The sequence below is a fragment of the Gymnogyps californianus genome, chromosome 4, assembly GCF_018139145.2.
Source record: "Gymnogyps californianus isolate 813 chromosome 4, ASM1813914v2, whole genome shotgun sequence".
Taxonomy (NCBI): domain Eukaryota; kingdom Metazoa; phylum Chordata; class Aves; order Accipitriformes; family Cathartidae; genus Gymnogyps; species Gymnogyps californianus.
In genome coordinates, this window is record NC_059474.1 from 47,118,559 (window position 1) to 47,127,716 (window position 9,158).

Genomic DNA, 9,158 nt, shown 5'->3' on the forward strand with positions numbered 1-9,158 from the left:
AAAGTGTGAACTGTGTTCTCTTTCACATTAGCTTTCATCTGCTTCTGTTTCTTAGTTAACCAATAGCAGTGATTGATAGCATTTATTTTTCTATTTCTTTCAAATAAGCTCTGTCTAAAAAATTAGGAGGTTTGGGGTTTTTTTGCTTTCCTTTTTTTTTTTTTCTTCTTATGTTTCCTAGCAGGAAAATCAGTCAAAATCTTCAGATAGATACACTCTCAGTTCTGTCCGGGCAGTATGGATAAACATCTTACCAAGTCCACAGTGTGGGCTGAACGCTCCTAGACTCCAAGGCCAGTCAATGGCAATTAACTTTTCTTGATAGCAACAGGCTTTTCTTTTCCCCACTATGGCTTGTCAAGAAGATTTACCTAAAGTACATCGCCTTATGCTGCCCGGTCTTCATACTCTCAGAGCTATTCCTGTGTGTTCTGCTACTTGACTATTTTGCACTGCTGAGAACAATCTAACCCTATTTTTGTGGCAATTTAAGGAAATGAAAGATCCCTTTCTGGCCTCCTTGAGCCTAGCTCGCTTGTCATCGCAGGATGAGAATCTACAGTCCTGCCTCTCTCTAGATGAACATTGTAGTCTGCTTTTTGTCTATAGTCATTGTGATTATCTTAACAGGTCTGAATCAATGTTGGCATCTGCAGGATTTTTCTCTGTTACAGACAACGGCAGAGTTAACTGATGGACATTTCGCCTTCATTGGGCAAAATATCATTATTCAGAGCAGAAATTTTTGAAAGAAAACATAGTACCAAGTAACAGCAAGGGTCTCTGTGCGTTGTGCCTCAGGCACTCACCCAACTCCACTTGGGAACCCCCGTAAAATGAGAATATTTCAGACCCTTACGCAGTGCTGCAATGGTGCCACATGAGCTCTTGGACTGAGCGTGACTTGAATGTGATGAAGTTATCACTTTATACAATTGCACGCCCTTAGCCTACCAGTGACAAACCTTCCAAAGGCTGATTATCAGTGCTGACACAGGAAAGAGACCATACATGAACATAAATGGTTAGACGTATTTTCTTCAGAAAAAACATCCATGAAGCATGAGTACCAGTCAGCGGTGGTAGTTCTACATACCGAAAATAATAAATACATATTATTTATAAAACTACAATACGGGAATATTCCACTCATCTACCGCCTCTGTTACGCCTTGCTGTAATAATAATATTTGAATCTTCTGTGCTACATTAACATTGTTTCTCCTGTCACCATGACACTTTCCAAGTTGTAGGAGTATTTTGGAGTAAGTTAAACATAAAAATTTTCTTAGCTCAATAAATTGGGTTTTTTTGACATATAATGAAAACAACTATCTATATTTGCATTGATGTTTAGGCAGCTTAGCAGCTTAGGCACATCTTGGTAGCACATGGATTTCCTCCTACTTCTTCCTTCATTTTGATTCTTTGCTGTAAGGAGATATTCTGTTATGAAAAATAAAATCCGAAAATGACACATATGTAATTAAAATTGGGAATTTCTTTATAGGCCAGAATAGCATTTGTTCATCACACACACAACCTCACAATATCAAATGTTTTTAATTCTGCTTAATCATGGATTCTTTAATAATGATATCCTCAGATTTTTTCTCTTTTGTTAAACTTTCTTAGCATCAGTAAATGTAATCTCATTTTAATTTTTATAAATGGATAACTAATGCAGTAAGGCACAAGGCCTATATTTCACTAATGCAGCAATCAGATCAGAAATAAAATTAATGCTTAGAATGCATGCAACAAATATCTGATAAGACATGAAAGCAGTTATAAACCAGTTATTATTGCATATGATGCTATTTGTGGTGCTGGCAGTTTATATAGAAGAAATTTCAGTTTGTAGAACTTTGATCATTAAAATGGACAACCAAGATCTGCACATTCTGTTTATCACTTGCTTTATAGTTCTCTTAATTTGCAATAAACACTTCTACATCAGTTATCCTAAAAGGTTATTTTTGACATTGATCTAATCACAGCCAGAGCAAGATGATACTGTCCTGGCCAAAAATTGTTATTCTTTAACTCTGTTTCTATGTTAAAGCAAGTAGGAATCTGATCAAAACTAGTCTTCGGGTTGTTTACTTAGGATATGATTTTAAACAATCTTTGGGAATAAAGATACTAAACTTCAACTCACTTTCTAAAGACTAATTTAACTCCCTTTTGGCCTTTGAAAATACATACCTATTACAAAATTTAGTAATATTAAAAAAAGCCACTATGTTCTTCAGCAAATACAGAAGTCATAATTTTTATATGGAAATCACTTCAGTAAAATCACTTCTGCTTTTCTCAATCATCTCTCATCAATGTTTTCTGGTTTATTGCCTTCTGGAGTTTTGCCTTTTCACTTATACTCTTCCTCGTGTTTGCCATCACAATTAACACAAACCAGGGTCACAAATTTGGACAGAAGTTGCAGAAAAAAATACAATTACCCTTAATCAAAAGTGCTCCCCACCTGTACTAAGAGATCACATGTGAATTCCATGGAGAAATTTCTTTGCTGTGCAGTAAGAAGCAGGACAGAAGCCACAGAAGATGCAATTTAAACAACAGTGTAACCTTTAATAGGCAAAGTACAGTTTGAATTATACACACCTGTTAGAAAGCGCCTCTGGTTGTGTGAGGTTCTGTGTTACAATGAGTATTTCAGAGTTTTTAGTAAAATTATGAATTTTAATTTAATGTTCTTGATCAATGTAAACAGATTTTAAATGATTAAGTTCTAGTTTAAGCATTGCATGTCAGTACCACCCATGACATTTACGTTGTTTGGGAACATTCCAATAATGCGAGTTGTTAAAAAATTACACTGAAAAGGTGCTTATATACTTAATCTAGCCATGAAATTTATATGACCATCTTAATTAAATGACTATTAAGTGTTCGATAATGTAGTAGAATAGCTGAAGTCTGCAACTATTAGTCTTTGAGTGATTATGGCTGGGAATAAAAAGTTTCTGTCACAAAATACATCCTTCTGGAAATCAGTTGGCTTAAAGGCTTGAGCCAGAGGTTCCATTCAGATCAGCTGTAGTGACTGACAGTCAAAATGGTGTTATCTTTCATTAATTGCTTCAGAACCTATTTATAACACTAATGTATACTACATCTTCTGAGAATAAGTTTCAAAATGCAGATTATGCTTTCTTTGAAAAAGTCACTTTCTTTTGTCTTTCAAACCTCATCTCTAATAACTTTGTTGTATGTTCATTCGTTCTTGCATCATAACCCGCTACACAAACCCAACACACCCATAGTGACTAATTATTCCTTATTCATGTGCTTCATATTATTAATGTATTGGCATGTTATTTTCACATTTTGGTTCTATAATTCTGGCTGAGGAATCCTGTTTTACATTTAAGTAAAGGAATTATTCTGTACAAGGGAAGATTATGTTGTTCCTTTATGATTTGTAAAAATCCATTATACATGTATTTTGGAGATCAGCGAACTGAAATTGTACACTGCCACAGTGATATTCCTTTATTTGCTGTTTCAAACATGCTAGCATTTTTTCAACTACTGCTAATCACCAAGTTGGCATTTTCAGACAGCTACTTGCAACAATTCCCAGATCTTTCCTAATTACAGGCATCTAATTTAGAGTGTATCCCTATATGTCTAAACACACACATATTGATATTTACACCTTTAGGGTCACTGTATTTTGCAGACACACACAACTCAGTCACTTGGAACTGTGACATTCTTTGCAATGCTTTGATGGCAGCCCTAAAATTTGATATTCTGAATAATTTTCCATCAGCAAGTTGTCATTGATCTAAAAGCTAATGCTTCTAGCAACAGATACAAAGACATAACAAATTAATGTAAGACAGAGGGGAATAGTTTTGCTGAAGTGCCTTCTTCCTTTTAAATTTTCAGAAGCAATTTCATGGTGTAGCAGCTCTTTATGCATTCTAGCTACACAGAAATCCATTTGCTGGAGTCCAACCATGCTGGTTTGGTTCTCTATCACAGAAGAGACGTAAGAGGTCTCCAAATCCTGGTCAGGGCATATTTCATGGAGGCCCAGTGAACAGATATTTTCTTGTGTTCTCAGCTCCAGTTATCACACTGACATTTTATGAAGACTTAAAACTGAAAGAGACCACCAAACTTTACACATCACATCCTTAAACAGCCCTAATCATGAACAGCAGATAATATTTAATATGCAATGTCTAAGGTATAGCCGATAAAGAACAAATCATATGCAAAACTGTGTTTACAGCAGCCAAGATTTTGAATTTCTAGTAAACTCAAGATGTTATCTGTAAAGGTAAGGAAATTATGCTAAATAGGACAAGCAGCCAATAAATTGCCAAGCCTAGCAGGGCATAGTAAATTTACAGATGCTTGCAAAGTGTTTATCTTCAGGTAAAAATTAAAGCTAAATCATCTCACCGAAGGAAAACAAAAAGAAAAAAAGTTTTAGGAAACAGCAGTTCTGTCACAACAATCAGATAAAAAGTAGCAAGGACATACTCTTCTTAATGTGCTTGGCTGAGGTGCTATTCACCACTCCCAGAATTTCCTTAGGTGACCTTTTCACAGCAAAGCACATTAATGTAGCTGATTTTTTGCCCATAAGTACACAAAAACCCTCACAATCCTATTCACTGGTTTCACTGTGAAGTGTCTGTTAGTAGCAAGCAGTCAGGTATTAGCAGCATCTTAAATCAACATGACCCACATAATGAGAAACATGAGTGAAATCCTGATTCAATGGCAGAAGTCTATTAATTGGATCAGTCCATCTTGATGGTACCACTATTTCCCTCAAACAAAGGAGAGGCAGGGGATGTGGCAAGACTGGCAACTGCCAAATAAAAGTAATTTAAAACAAAAGGTGTGATCTGCTAAAGAATAGCATGGCTTGATATCACCAAAAACATAAGATTGTACATGCATGAAAACATGTACATAGTTCAGCTTATCCTCCTTTTTGTGAAATTCACTATTGCTTCATTGAATGGATTGTTGCTCACTAAGTTAAGAAAAAGAATATACCAGGCACTAAACTATAATAAGTGTAATCAGTGCAGAAGAAAAAAAGGCAAGCATTTTACTTCAATGTCCGCAAAGACAGAAGAGTGCAAGAAGAAAGTTTTGTGGTGACTAGCCTCTCGAAAGCCAAGAAAATACAATGTATGTTGCTAGAGTCACAAGTTGCAAGTCCTTAATTTACTTTTTAAAAATATCTTGTTGTTCGTATTACTAACATCACATAATATGAAATGCTGCCAACCTCTAAAAATTTTCGAATGAGCACATTTTTTAATCACATACAGCTTTAGTTAGCTAGAAATAGTAGCTTTTGTATGGATTTATGAACTAAATTTCAGCTACTTCACTTAAAAATGCTAGACACAAACATCCGAAGCAGAATTTGAAGATGAGGTTATGCATGCTCCCTGCAAGTATATCTGGAGGACCCACGACAAGCCAACAGTCTAAACTATTTCCTTTGAACTCAATGAGCACAGTATGCTTCAAGGAACACAAGCCATGATATGGTTTTATACAACAAGTTCCAACTTTTCAGTTGCACACAAAATCAATTGGAAAATGAACTGCAGAGTCAAGGCATTGCTTGATATGAAATATTACTATTCAGTTAAGAACCAGATCAGCCCTTCTCCTAAGAGAATGTGTAAATACAGGTGGGGAGCAGCTATCATTCTGCAACTCCTGAACAAGCGCTCCTTTCCCCAGCCTCCATCCGCAAACAACAAAAAGGAAAAATGACTCCTCAGTTAGAGGCTGTAATTTTTTCTCTCATCCATGAACGGTAACAACAAACAATGCCCTTTGATGCTTGCCTATGGGCTCAGTGAGAGTAGCTCAGAGTATTGGGACACTGTTATTTCCCTCACTGCAACAAACCAAAGGGCACAGAAACATTACTGCCACCAGTTCTCCCATTTCATTAACCAGTGAGGCGAAGACCCACTCCCTCCCCACCCCTTCCCTGCTTTGGCCCTGGGAACTCTGTGCTTTGTCTCCCAGTTCTACACGAAATGTTTTTAGAGGATCCACAGCATGAAAAATGCCAGGACATGGGAAATAACTAATGTATCTCTAAGTGTAATTTATTTCATTACTAGTGTATTGGTTTCTATACAAATACCAAAACCTATGATCATTAGGAGTTACACAAAGTGAAAACGCACGGTGGTATCAGACTGCCTGAATCACTGATACTAGCAGGACTCATGCAGGTCCCGTTTCCTTTGAGTTATCTCCTCTGTCATGTTAGACTCTCAAACAGGCCCTTTGGTGCAGTAAGAGGCACAAGAACTGTTCAGTGTTTACTTTAAAGAGAAAATATATTTTAGATTTTAGAAAATGTTTTGTAATAAGCATGAAAAATGTAAGAACCATCACTTCAGCTGTATCTACTAAAATACAACACTGTAGTCACTATCTATAAGCATTATATATAGCTAAAGGAACGTGGAATCCATCAGTCATTCAGTAATTATGGAATACAGCATTAAACTTCAGTCTTCTATTTGAAAGCAAGGTCAAAATTAAAAAAAAAAAAAGACACTAATTGCTAGCATGCATCATCTTGGCTGTCATTTTATTTTCATGCCAGATGCAGTAAAGCTCAAGGATCAGGTCAGACTGTTGAACTACCATTTAATCAACCTTGAATATTGGTTGAAAAATAAAATTATGATATAGATAAAATATAAGAATGTATATAGGGATAAAAAAATGCCAGTTTTCACTGTTTACATTTGAAGACATAGGAATTAATGTATTTAAATTATTTTTCCAGATAACCATTTTTACTAAGAGTATGAAGGAATAAAAATCTGGAAAAAGGGCAGTGAGTCTCAGAAAATTAATTGATAATGGACATAGGGAAAGGAATAAACAGGTAAGGGAAATCTAAAAAAGGTGACACTGAGTTGTCTGGTTCCCAACAATGCACAAAAATCTTACTTGGAAACTCCGTCTATCTAAATTTTAAAGACTAGTTTGCCTGTAAGTATTACCAGAGAAAAATTCTTAAAGCAAGCTCAAATATATTCTTAGAAGTTATGAAACAGGCACAAACAAATATTTGAAAGTATAATTTTCTCCAAGAAAGGTGATTCTTCCACCTTGGGCCTACCTTTGTTTTTTCCTTAAGTTATATATACAAAAAAAATTAACACACACACACGTATACACCCCCCACGCCCCTCCCCCCCAAAATTAGAAATATTCTTGGTCAGTTCTTACACTGATATAAAAACATGCTGATATAAACAGAGCCATGATAATTCATATTAGCTGTAGAATTTTCTCTTATTAAACTCAGTTGCTGCCAGACTATTTTGTATAAATAGCTCTATAAACAGATATCTGTTAATCCAGCATTTTAACATGAAAGAAGTACCAGTGTTACTTCACACTTGAGGCTTCAAGAACAAGAAAAATCTCAGAAATGAGTGGAATATTTATCCGATATATTCCAAGTGAACATTATAAGAAAATATTTTGGAATAAATACATATTTAAACCATAAATCCTGATGAATTACCACAAGGGATTTTTCACAGAAAAGAGCTGCAAGAGGTGTTGGGTTTTTTTGCTGTTGGCAAGACAAATCCAATAGGATAGCTGCTAAGAAAGCATTTAATAAAGGTCATACTTGAGCCTTCACAAACAAGAATTTTAATTAACACCCTAGCAGTCAGCAATTAAGTTTGCACATCTGATAGCTTTACAATATAGACTGGAGAACTGCATCAAACTACATACATTTACATGGCAATTACCACAGTCAGGAGCTCAGTTTTTTGGTTTGTTTCAGAAAGCAGGAAATGTAAAGATGTACAGAAACCAGGAAATGTAAAGGTGCTCCTGCCATGGAAGATTCAACTGTTCCCTGTAATCATATCCAGTAGATGGATGCTAGGCCCATACCAGACATTAACTTAAGAGCATCCCCCAAGAGAGAGAGCAGAAACTTAAGATAATATTAAAAAAGACTCTTCAGTTAAAGCAAACTGAAGCATATGGTAACAGTTTAAACCTAAAACCTAAACCTAAATGCATCTCAGCTGCCAAGGTATAAGCCAGCTTCATTTTTCTCCACAACCAGCACGAGACAAAGCCAGTCCTCTAATAAAGGATACATGTAGCAGATGCAGCCTCATCATCTGTTTTCAGATTTATCTTAAACCACAACAAATAACAAACGCAGCGAGCAAAACAGAATCCGAACTGAGGTAAGTAAAACCAGGTACTGCCAGGACAAATTTTTCTACTACTTGCTAACCTGTCATAACATTTCCACTACAGCACTAGTAGCCAGCTTGTCCTGTCACTATAAGCTATGGACTAAAAATCTGAAAAACCCAAGACACATTCACTCAGGATACTCACAGCACCAAACAAAACAGAGCTTCAGGGTACTGCAGTAGTAGACAAGGCCTATGGCACTTCACTGTAGTGCAGGATGAGAAACAGCTGGCCAAGGTTAGGGATAAACTAGGTCCCACAGTGACTGGGCTTGAGCAATCCTGCCTGTTCATTCCTCACACAGCTGGGGATGCAGATTGCCAAGGCGAGTTGGTGCAGGCCTACCAGCAATTGCACGACAGCCCCTCTGCATTGACTCTTCAGTGAGTACTGTGGCTTGCCCAGCTGTGGAAGCTGACTAGGAGATACCATACTCTGTTTCTGCTCTGCGATATACCTAACCTCCTAACATCTTCACACAGCTTCATTTGCTCCCCTGTTCCTTTTTCCTCCCAGAGCTTTGCTCTGCTAGAAAAGGCGTCTTTGGTTTTCTGATGCTTAGCTCAGTTTTTAATCATGCCATGCATTCTTGTCTCTCTTGATTCTCTGACCTTTGTTTCTGCTTGCTCCTGTTCTCCCTTGAAGGTGCTCTAGGGATCTCTGGGGCCTGAGTGACCTGTTGTGCAATATGGGTCTTACACGCTCCCTAAAAGCTAGTTCTACCCTGGAAGCAGTAGTGTGAACAGACTAGTTCACTGTCCAAGCCCATGCAGACATGGTTCTCCTCCCTGAGAGTTCTGGTTCAACATTTTCCAACCATTTTTCCAGACTGAGACATTAGTAATTCACTTAACATAAAGTAGTGAAGAGTATACCTCATT